We start from the raw sequence: 12,365 nt of genomic DNA, 5'->3' as shown, positions 1-12,365 counted from the left end.
TGAAGAGGGATATTAATTTCTTATTCGAGTGATATCTAAATAGTACTAATTAGACCCATAAATGCGAATATTAATAAAATTCACGTATAAGTTATTGTTATGTTCAATCCACATCTAAAAATAATGTTTTTAATTTTGAATAAGCGTTTTTGTATGAACAATCTCATGGAGAAGATTGGTGTGATTTTTTTTTTTTCGTCGAGATTGTATTATGATCCTATGCATTTTGAATTGTACTACATATGTATAGAGATGTTGGAGTGGTAGGTATTGCCTACCTTTAACCAGGGGAATCTTTCTTCTTCCTACGATCTTCTTCACGCATCGGTTTCACTTTTTTTTTTAAATAGAAACCGTGTTTGCTCGTCTAAATTCAACTTATTATAATGATTAACTCTTAGAAGATTGTATATGAAAGTTATTTAGTAATTTTTTCCCGCAATCCCAAAATTGTGATGAACATGAATAAACATGAAATTGGTGATAAACACTAATAATAACTAAACGTCGGATGAACCACACACTAGTTTAGCTCGCTGTTATATGTACAACGAATAAAGGAATTATATTTATCAATTTCTGTTTGTAAATACTAAATAGTGCTTTACAGATTGAGGCGCGACTTTCCTCCTCGCATCACTCAAATATTAAAATGTTTATTTTGTTTAAAACTCATTTTTATATTTTCTTAGATCCCATGTTTTTTTTAAGAAAACACTGGTATTTTATAAAAAAAATATTTTCAATGTGTTATTATTATTTATTACTTATTGGTGTATATCTATTCTTATGGATTTTGTTTAATTTTTTTTTCTTTTTCAAACAAAAGAAAAAAAGAAGACGAAAGTAACACAACGCAGTATTGTATGCGAGTAAAAGTAATGAAAAGTTCAGTATTCTGCTCAAATATACACCGAGCAGCAAGACCCAAAGCAATGAAAATTTAATGTTTCACGAATTTTCCGAGCCTCAAACTTTTCGAATGACGTCCTTTTCACGTTAGAAAAGGTTTCCCGCTGAATAGAATTTGTAACGCCCTTATATGACCCTTATAAATTACTTAAAATCTAAGCAAAAATGCACTGTATATACCATATATATATTGCATATTTCCTAATTAAAATATATTCCTAAAATATTTTTATATTAAACAAAAATTTTTATAATTACGATGTATACTTTGGTTATTTGGACAAATGATTTGTTATTAAAAATATTCACCTTTGAGTCTTTTTTGATGTAGTAAACAACACCGGGTTAAATAGCATAATACCCTCAAATATTCGTTCACTGTTTATTTTTATCGTATTTTTCCCCGAGAAATGCGAGAGCGGAGAGACGTGCGCTCGTCGCCGCGGTCCCGATAACACTGAAAATTGGAAAGCTTTTCAGCGAACGTATCGTCGTATCCTGAATATTGCAGGCACCACTATGCCACAACGTTGACTTTTAGTTTCGATGGAATCAAGCTCTTGTGGAATATCGCATCTATTTTAAAAAAAAAATCTTGCAGTGCACATTTTAGTAATTCTCTTTCATTTGTTTTCTTATGTTTCAACAGAAGTAGTACAGATCAACTAAAAATACATCATAGTACTTGTACGGCTTATCATTACCTACTTTACTATGAGAAATAAAGTTATACCAATATACAGGGTGATTCGGTCTTTAGTGCGGATATTTTTTTTCGTGGTTCTGTATCATTAATAGAACATAAATCTACAAACAGTTCGATACATTTTATGTAATATTTTTTTTTCAATTTATGTCTCAGAAATAACAAAATAATGGACACATTACCAAACAAACTGCGCAACTGCTGGCGGCACTTTGCAAGACGCCGACAAAGAAATACCGGCCGTAGGCATATCGCTTCGGCTTCGGCTGACGGGGGCGGCAGAGGTGAGGGGATCGAAAAATCCCTGAGGGCGCCTATCGAATTGCCGATGGGCGACCAGTGACAGACAATCTGCCGTCGCGTGCGCATTTAAGTTACCTAATTATTAAATCGCATGTGCAAGCCACTATGTCGGGATTTTCAAATCGCGAATATTACGAAATGATGCGACTGTATTGTGTTCCTAGGCTACGAGCCCAAGGAATCCTGAACCCCGCAGTGCCTAATGTGAGGAACAAGTGTTTTAAATAAACTAATTTATTAAAACGTGTTCGGTTGTGCCTTGAAAGGAATGGACTTCATTTCGAACAATTGTTAAAATACAGTGATTAACATTTTAAAATTAACAAAAACAAACTTAGTAAGTAGATATCATTGATTAATGTAAATAAGCTGATTACAATTTTTTAAATACGTCTTTAATGCAAAAGTTTGCGTAATAATAATCATCATTTGTATTTTATTATTTCAATCGAAAGTTCATAGGTTCATAGGTAGTTAATTATTATTACGCATGCACTTCAGGCATTATTGATGGTCCTAAGCCCAATAAAGTATGAAGAGAATATCGGTACTCAGCTCAAAAGTGATGACCTTTAATTATTATAAAAAATAATAGGTATCAAACAAAAATAAAATAAACGCACAAAGGTCAACGGCCCTCGGCGCGGGCGCTCGCTAACGTAGTACCTACCAGCTGATTTTGTAGTTGCCTATTACCTAGTACAGCGATAGGGTGACCCTTAAATTCTGTTTAAACGTAAATAACTTTAGTTAACGATAACTTTGTTATTTTTGAGTTAAAAAAAAAAAGAAAAAATACGTGTTCATTAAATTTTGTTTATGTACAAAATATAAAAATATCTGTACTAAAAAAAATTTCTTCCTGTATAAAGACCACACTATATGAATAAATGGATATTATGACCTAACAAATGAACTAACTAACTATGGTCTGACTAGAACTGCAATTAAATTCTGTATAAAATTTGACGGGTCTTCATATTTGCCCTAGCAGGTACCTAGCAAATTAGGCTAAGCTCTAAAACATACACCCGGGTGATAAGTTCCCGACTTTAGAGAAACTTATCATCCGGGTGTATGTTCCGGGGTCAGGGCCAATCCAGGGAATACTAAGAAGTCTTCTTTTTATTTTTTAAAAGTTAGCCATTCACTACAATCTCACCTGATAGTAAGTGATGATGCAATCTAAGATGGAAGCGGGCTGACTTGTTAAATGAACATGAATGATGTAATGAAAATCCACTACCCTTTCGGTTTCTACACGACATCTAGTCACTTGAATGCGCTTTGGTACACATTCTGCTTTAGTGGATAACCATAATTTATATTTCTATTACTGTTGAGCATTTTTTGTTAAAAAATTGTTTTTTTTTTTCAAAATTTGAAAATTAAATTATAAATGATATTTTTTTATCAACAATCTATTTTTTGAATAAAATACCTAGTTTATCAATATGGGTAACTATATTGATAGGCTAGGATAACAAGTCAAGCGTGAACAGGTCTAGGTAAGCGCGTTCCACCATAGATAATATCATTGCTTACGATTATGCACGATTGTAGTCAAGTGCTTGTTTATACATATGTATATAACAAAAAACATTGCGATAGTTCAAATTGCTTCATTTCAAAAAAAGCTCACAACAAACCGGAATATAGGACGCTTCTCTTAAAAATCTATACTAATATTATAAAGAGGAAAACTTTGTTTGTATGTTTGTTTGTTTGTTTGATTGTAATGAATAGGCTCAAAAATTACTGGACCGATTTTAAAAATTCTTTCACCATTCGAAAGCTACACTATCCACAAGTAACAAAGGCTAAATTTAATTTTGAAAAAAATAGGGTTCCGTAAGATATTTGGGGTTTTCGGACACAAAATTTAAAAAATCAACCAGAAAAGTTACTTATTTTGCGTACGTTGTCTAAACTATAAAAGATAGAACCATAAAATGTTCTAATTAATTGTAGATCTTATAAATATCTACATAAAAGTCCGCGACACACTATACCAATCTATGTCGAGTGAGGCACAATAACGATTTTTTTATAGGGTGGGGGTAGGGTAGGGTAGGGATAGGGTAGGGGAAGGATAGGGGTAGTTGAAAGTTTACATCAAGTTTCACGCGGACGAAGTCGTGGGCGTCGGCTAGTATCTTATATTTTTAATGAGGAACTTGTGTTTCGCAAATTGGTATAGAATTTTAAACGAAGCTGGTACTCTTATTCGGACTTAATAATTACTATATTTTTAATACAATGTTTGTAGTGCTTGTCTTACGACTTGCCTGATTGTTAGAAGTGTAGTATTATATTAATTGCACGCTACTTCACTATTGCTAATTGCCTCGGCTGCCTCATTATTTACGCAAAGGCCTGGCTGTCTAATTCGAAAATGCAGCCAGTGTTCTTGCCACCATTCCACGTAGGCATGATTTGTATAGCTATTAAGATAATTTAGTTTTAGTCCCTTAAAATATACTAATCTTATAAAGACTGAGGTATCTCTGGATACCTATACTTAACCTATTTTTTATTTTTTTTACCACTAGAAAACCACAATGTTTGTAAGTGCCATAGTGAGGGTATATTTTATGCGCGTATTCTCATAGGAACGAGACCTACGCAGATGGAACCACGGGGCGTCGTCTACTTAGTACCAAATTTTTTAGACAAGCGGACGTAGCCTATGTTTAATCCAGGGTATTATCTATCCTTGTTGTAAATTTCAGTCAAATCAGTTAAATAGTTGCGGCGTTAAGGAGTAACAAACATTCAAACAAACACCCATACAAACTTTCGCGTTTATAATATTAGTAGGGTTGAGCTGGGAATAATTAACCAATTTTATGGAACTTACATCATGTTGGTATAGTAAGTATGTATATAATTATACATAGTATATACGAGTACATAATATAGTGTATTAGTATGATGCCAGTGCCTATGTAACTCCAGATCAAGAGATCCTTTGAGATACCTATGTAAGAAAACTTTTCCATTAAGCTCCATTTGTTCCGAGAACTTCTCAGTAAAAATTCTCAGCCCGGATTGGATAGTTGGTCGTGGAAAATTCCCGTCCCTCGGAGAGCATGTTAAGCTGTCACGTCGGTTCCGGTGATTGGGACCGATCAACATGGTGGGTCAAAGTTCTATATTCCCTCTCATATAATAAAGCAAATCAGGTCTAGTAGGCTACTAAGTAAGTTGATACTGATGATTGTAAGTGTAAATACACCCAGAGGCACAATTATCCGCCCTCTTTAATATGACACGAGTATATTAAAGTGGGCGGATAATTGTGCCTCTGAGTATATTTCCGAGTTCCGTTATTTTGCGCCTTCATCAACCAAGGTCGCGTAAACAGAGTTCACCGTCACCAACAAAGCCGAGCCCGCGGTAAAAATAATATTTACCCATCCACTTACAGTCTACAAACTTTGGGGGTGGTTCAGGACAATCTTGTTAAGGTAAATGTAAATACGGCTTCATGAATAAGAATTTTATTAGATATTTTTTTTCCTTTCGGTTTTTTCGACTCTGTATCAATACAGTGAATTGAGTTAGCGAAAACGGCTGGGGCTTATTGTGTAACCTGTCCTCATAGTTGGTTTCAAATATTTGAATCATCTGCGTAGAATCTAGTTTACTTTTTGTATCATACGTGTCGAATTTTATTTCTTTTCGTACCTTCAAATAAAAATTCCAAAAATCTATACTAATATTATAAATGCGAAAGTCTGTCTGTCTGTTAGCGAAAACGGCTGGGGCTTATTGTGTAACCTGTCCTCATAGTTGGTTTCAAATATTTGAATCATCTGCGTAGAATCTAGTTTACTTTTTGTATCATACGTGTCGAATTTTATTTCTTTTCGTACCTTCAAATAAAAATTCCAAAAATCTATACTAATATTATAAATGCGAAAGTCTGTCTGTCTGTTAGCGAAAACGGCTGGGGCTTATTGTGTAACCTGTCCTCATAGTTGGTTTCAAATATTTGAATCATCTGCGTAGAATCTAGTTTACTTTTTGTATCATACGTGTCGAATTTTATTTCTTTTCGTACCTTCAAATAAAAATTCCAAAAATCTATACTAATATTATAAATGGGAAAGTCTGTCTGTCTGTTAGCGAAAACGGCTGGGGCTTATTGTGTAACCTGTCCTCATAGTTGGTTTCAAATATTTGAATCATCTGCGTAGAATCTAGTTTACTTTTTGTATCATACGTGTCGAATTTTATTTCTTTTCGTACCTTCAAATAAAAATTCCAAAAATCTATACTAATATTATAAATGCGAAAGTCTGTCTGTCTGTTAGCGAAAACGGCTGGGGCTTATTGTGTAACCTGTCCTCATAGTTGGTTTCAAATATTTGAATCATCTGCGTAGAATCTAGTTTACTTTTTGTATCATACGTGTCGAATTTTATTTCTTTTCGTACCTTCAAATAAAAATTCCAAAAATCTATACTAATATTATAAATGCGAAAGTCTGTCTGTCTGTTAGCGAAAACGGCTGGGGCTTATTGTGTAACCTGTCCTCATAGTTGGTTTCAAATATTTGAATCATCTGCGTAGAATCTAGTTTACTTTTTGTATCATACGTGTCGAATTTTATTTCTTTTCGTACCTTCAAATAAAAATTCCAAAAATCTATACTAATATTATAAATGCGAAAGTCTGTCTGTCTGTTAGCGAAAACGGCTGGGGCTTATTGTGTAACCTGTCCTCATAGTTGGTTTCAAATATTTGAATCATCTGCGTAGAATCTAGTTTACTTTTTGTATCATACGTGTCGAATTTTATTTCTTTTCGTACCTTCAAATAAAAATTCCAAAAATCTATACTAATATTATAAATGCGAAAGTCTGTCTGTCTGTTAGCGAAAACGGCTGGGGCTTATTGTGTAACCTGTCCTCATAGTTGGTTTCAAATATTTGAATCATCTGCGTAGAATCTAGTTTACTTTTTGTATCATACGTGTCTAATTTTATTTCTTTTCGTACCTTCAAATTTGAATTTCAAAAATCTATACTAATATTATACATGCGAAAGTCTGTCTGTCTGTTCTCACAGCTAAACGGCTGAATCGATCAAGATGAGTTTTTGGTATAATGGTAAATGGGACCTTAGAGCAAACTTACTCTTTGATCCTAAAATAAAAATAGAAGGGGGTGAAATAGGGGTTGAAAGTTTGTATGGAAAGTCCTTAATTTTTAGAGTGACAGTTTTAAATTTTTTCATACAAAACACGAAATATAATGTGATTCAAGAAAAAGAAAAGAAAGAAAATTCAACCCTTAAAGTAGTGAAATAGGCGTTTTAATGTTAACTTTTCCACGCGGACGAAGTCGCGGGCATACGCTAGTAGATAAATATTTTTACAATTGGCTATTTCAGTTTTTTTTTGTCATTTTTATCAAATATTTAATCTATACTTATAATAAAACTGTAGCAGGTCCAATTCTGTACATTGAAGATATTTTAAAAATTTTCGTTGGGCATTGTATAATCAATAAATAAATATTTTTTTTTCGATTTTTTGTCTGTCTGTCTGTCTGTTCGTGTTTTTTTGTTATTCAGGCATCACGCTGAAACTACTGAATGAATTGAAATGAAACTTTTGCTCGGTTTGAGACCTTGGAAAATATTTTTTTTTATAGGGAAAATAAAATCAAAGGGTGTGAAATAAGGGTTGAAAGTTTGTATGGAAAGTCCTCTATGTTTATAGTGACAAATCTAAAAAAATGACCATAAATTATGAAAAAAAATACTTTTACAAATTGATTGTGATTCAAGAATTTTTAAAATTCAACCCCTAAAGTGATGAAGTGGGTTGAAAGTTTACATTGTCCACGTGGACGAAGTCGCGGGCGTCCGCCAGTTTCTAATATATTATTAGAGCGTCAATTTATTCGGTTCAAATTTCCAAAGGAGATCATATCCTACTTACGTTAACGCTTCCTTAATTACAGTTGATATAGGCTGAAGATTACACTCTAGAGACCACAGTATCAAACCGTGAATACCTTATGATTTAAAAACATCACATTTACTTAGTCGAGGTTACTACATTGATGAGTTCCTTAAAGATAAAAGAGCTTGGAGGCCATTGAATCAGCTTCCAGCTTCACACAAAAAGTAAAACTATAAGAAATTGTAATGTTATCATAAATTGTAAATTATAATACTTTACGATTTTTTTAAAAGAGCAACTGTTGAGTTTCTTGCCGGTTTCTTCTCAGCAGAACCTGCCTTCCGAACCGGTGGTAGAATCTTTACAAATAGTCAACTGACGAGTCAAAACTGCTTGTAAACTGAGCCTACTTGAAATAAATGATTTTTGATTTTGATTTTTAAATAATTTTGAAGTAGATATGACGTAGGTACTTAAAATTAAAAGACGAGCGAGTATTTAATTTCATTACACAATCAGTTCCAAAAAAATATTTTAATTTTAAGAATATTTATTTACATTTAATATTTACTAAACTATATTAATAATAATATATTTATATAAAGTACATAGACAATTTACTCGTAATTAGTTGGACTGAAATATGGAAATTAAATTACAATACTTTGTCTTGCTGTGTCTAATTTAAATAATTTCAAAAAGTTTATAGAAAACCTCTGGTTTTATTAGGATACTAGCTGACGCCGCGCGGTTTCACCCGCGTGGTTCCCGTTCCCTTAGAAATATGAGGATAAAATATAGTCTATAGCATTCCTCGATAAATGGGCTATCTAACACTGAAAGAGTTTTTCAAATCGGACCAGTAGTTCCTGAGGTTAGCGCGTTCAATCAAACTAACAAACTTTGTAATATTAGTATAGATTGCGATGTTTGTATTGCGTTTCGAGCATGAATATAGTATATCAACAAACTATAGTAATATGTGCAGTTGCGTAGCGTGCCACTTTGAGAAGCCCAGTATCTCAATTAGTTAGGGGGACAGTATTTTTAATAACATCTTTTTTTATATAATGATTTATTTATTTTGCTATCATCCGCGAAAAGTCGACGAACCCATGCGACAACGTCACCCAGGTCCGACAAAATACTCTCTACGTACGTTTCACAACAAAATAAATAAATCATTAGATAATCATGATGAACTTCCGCAAAGTAACGCCTGCTTCTATCCAAACATCTTTTTTTTTGGGAAAGAACCCGATTAAGGGAGATTGTTAATTAAATTTTACTAATTTTTGCTTTGACACGTAAGGGGCCCCATGTAGTCCGAGGGCCCCGTATCATTGATACTTCTGGTATGACGGTAGCTACGCCGCTGGATATGTGTTGTTGATGGACGCCCTAGATCGAAAGTGACGAATGCGGAAACACAGTACAGAAAGCCTAGTGGCAGTTTGATACTGTTACTGTCACGTAACGTAAACGCGAATTTCTAAGGAATTGAAACAGAGCCATCTAGTGGCACTACTGCACAACCGTTTCAATTCCATATAAATTTGCGTAAACGTCAACGTGATAGTAACAGTATGAAAATATTGAAAACTCCTACTAGGCACAGTGTAGAGTCGAGTACAGGGCTTAAGTTTTTCATACATTTTGGGCGCGGCAACAAGGTCACGGTTGTATGCCATTTCTATTGCTTTTGTACTTAGACTTCTATGGTTTCTACCATCGCCATTTCTAAATAATGAGGTACGTTTGTTAAATAAGTTCCATAGTTTGCAGTATGTACAGAATTTCTATTTTGGTATTCCCCTTTCATACATGTGAACTTCATTATGGTTTTTGTAGCCGTTTCCAATGTTGTTTATAGTACAGCCGTCGCACGGAGAGTTCTCTTTGGAGTCCTCTTCGCTCTCCTTACTCTCCTCGCTGAAGGGGAACCGAAACCGTCCCATCCTGCCATTTTTGTATCTGTAAAATTAAAAGCTCAGTTTAGCTTTAGCAGTTTGGCGGTAGTATAAAATATGTCATAAAATAAAATGTATTCAATTAACTACTTTACATAAATAAAATTTTATTTAAAGTCATTTAAACTCTTCAATCCATCATCATTATACCTATATTGAGCACGAGTCTTCTTTCAGAATGAGAGGGGTTAGGCCTGAGTCCACCACGCCGGCCCAATGCGGATTGGCAGACTTCACACACGTAGATAATTAAGAAAATCATCATAGATATATTATATGTATGTATGTATATATGTATTTATTTAGTTATTATTTATATATAGTATTGATATGTACTGTTATAATTTATATATTTATTTCAATTTATTTATTAGTGTTATTTTTAATGTATTTAATATTATTTACTTTTATTATTTATGTATTAAGTATAATATGTTTCCTCACTTTTTTTCTGTTGTACCTATCCAATTCTTTTGTTTAAAATCTCTCCCACTGCCAAGGGTCACTGGCAGAGATCTCTTATAGAGATAAGTGTTTCCTTGTATACTGTTGTTCTTTTTACTTTTGTGTGTTACTAATATTGGTACAAAATAAATTAAAAAAAAAAAAAAAAAATTCTCAGATATATAGGTTTTCTCACGATGTTTTTCCTTCACCGTTGGAGACTCTTGATATTTAATTTCCTAAAATGCACATAACTGAAAAGTTGGAGGCATCCGAATCGAAGATAGAGGTCATATCCACTGGGCTATCACGTCTCTGAATGTATAAACAAGGTAAATCAGAACGTTGTAGTAGCTATCACAACCTAAAATAACTTTTGAGTGACGTTAACTGTTACATAAAGCCCCTTTAGAGGCCTGGAGTGTTCTGGGATAGATAACATTTAACAAAACCCGCAAACTTGTTGTTGTATCAGGGAAATATAAAAAGTTTGCTATAACAACAACGACAATAATTTCTTTATAACAACAATGTTAATGTGAAATCAATAAATAAACCTGTTTTTCAATTAACTTTTACGTTTTAGTTGTAATCCAAATAATAAAATAAATTAAATATATAGATAATTATGATAAGTGATATAGAAAAAGATCAATAATGTAAAATAGAAAATTTATTTGATAAGGTTGTTTATATAGAAAAAAAATATATATATATAAGTTCTAAATTACCTTTTTCATTATAAGATTTTACATACAATTAATATAAAACTTGAAACACTTTTTCAATTATTTTTTTTATACAGTAACTACTTTTGTATATTCGATAACTTAAGTATCGGAGTATGTGGTTTTTACATCGTTTAAACATAATAAAATGTCACATTTTCCTACCTTGGCTTAGCTTCGCTTAAAGTCACCAGAACGAGTAGACAGATCATAAAAATAAAAGATATGTTCATTTTGTATATTTTTTGCAACTACTATTACTATAAGTTGTATGTTTTAGTAAAAAAAAAAAATGTGAACACAGTGCAGATGTAACCTAACAAAGCAAACGTAATAAATGACTGGATGTTATAAGATGTGTTGCTTATTTTATACGTATGCTGTGGTTAACCGAAGGCGTTACTTAGATAAGGAGCAATAACATATTTATAAGTATAAATAATAATTGTTTTGTTACGATGTGACTTAAGTTATAAGTCGAGTCGAATACTTATGTGTCCTGTGATGCTGTTGTAAAAAAAGCATCATGTTCACAATTATTAGGGCGAGGACTGGATAAAGATCTTTCTTGATCACAGATTAATCAATAACATACAGATGGAGCGTACGGAATACGACGGTGTCGTAGCCGCTCCAAATACGAAATTCAAAAAGTATACATTTTCGAATCAGTACGAACCGTCGCATCAGTAATTTTCAATATTATTCAAGAAAAAATGGCGTCGTATGTTTTTAAATATTTTAAAAACAAAAACTAATGAAGTAAGATAGAGTATTTTTTTATTGATAATTATTGATTATTATATTAATTTACGGAATTGTTGTTAGTGTTAAATTCATAATACAGATTATGAAAAAAATTTGTATATGTGATTGTCAAGGAGACGCGTGACGATTGTTTTTTAAAGGATTTCACCGGCTTCAGTACGTTGCTTGCAAAGACTTATTCTGGTTAATCTATGTTCTAGATATACAAATGTTTTTTTTTATTATAAGCAACATTTTGATTCACATTTTAGCATTTTGCTTGGTGTATAGGTACACTGCCTTACACTAAATCAATATAATCTTGCATTGAAAAACCTTTCTTTCAGTACAAGATTAATAGATGTGTTTTAAAATAAAAGTGTATTTATAATACAGAATACTTAGATAAGAAGCAATAACATTTATAAGTATAAATATATTTTTTTATATTTATTTACATGAAAATATGCCCAGAGAAACATTACAGTTTCCCAATTCGTTTCCCGAGCAATCATAAATAGTATCTAACTACAACAATAAATATTATATTACAAAATTACTATTAAACAAACAAAATAAATTAAAAATAATCAATTCTAATTAAAAAAATAAAAAATAAGCAATTCAATAGCAAATAA

General features: G+C 32.4%; 1 protein-coding gene and 1 long non-coding RNA gene across 2 annotated transcripts in view; both read right to left on the bottom strand.

The window, feature by feature from the left end:
* The window catches only part of LOC112055712 (uncharacterized), a 34,815-nt gene extending 33,367 nt beyond the window's left edge, over positions 1 to 1,448 (bottom strand). Inside the window, exon 1 of the mRNA XM_052882159.1 lies at positions 1,222 to 1,448. The gene's annotated coding sequence lies outside the window, so the exon portion shown is untranslated. The remainder of the gene's footprint in view (positions 1 to 1,221) is intronic.
* A 3,960-nt stretch (positions 1,449 to 5,408) lies between these two features.
* Positions 5,409 to 11,366, bottom strand: LOC112055708 (uncharacterized). The gene is made up of 2 exons (XR_002887524.2): positions 11,146 to 11,366; positions 5,409 to 9,812 (listed from the first exon to the last, which is right to left on the bottom strand). It is a non-coding gene; the product is annotated as an uncharacterized LOC112055708 (long non-coding RNA).
* Positions 11,367 to 12,365: the final 999 nt, after the last annotated feature.

Source organism: Bicyclus anynana, chromosome 6 (genome assembly GCF_947172395.1).
Source record: "Bicyclus anynana chromosome 6, ilBicAnyn1.1, whole genome shotgun sequence".
Lineage (NCBI taxonomy): Eukaryota > Metazoa > Arthropoda > Insecta > Lepidoptera > Nymphalidae > Bicyclus > Bicyclus anynana.
The sequence above is the reverse complement of the archived record's forward strand: the minus strand, read 5'-3'. Positions and strand labels throughout refer to the sequence as shown.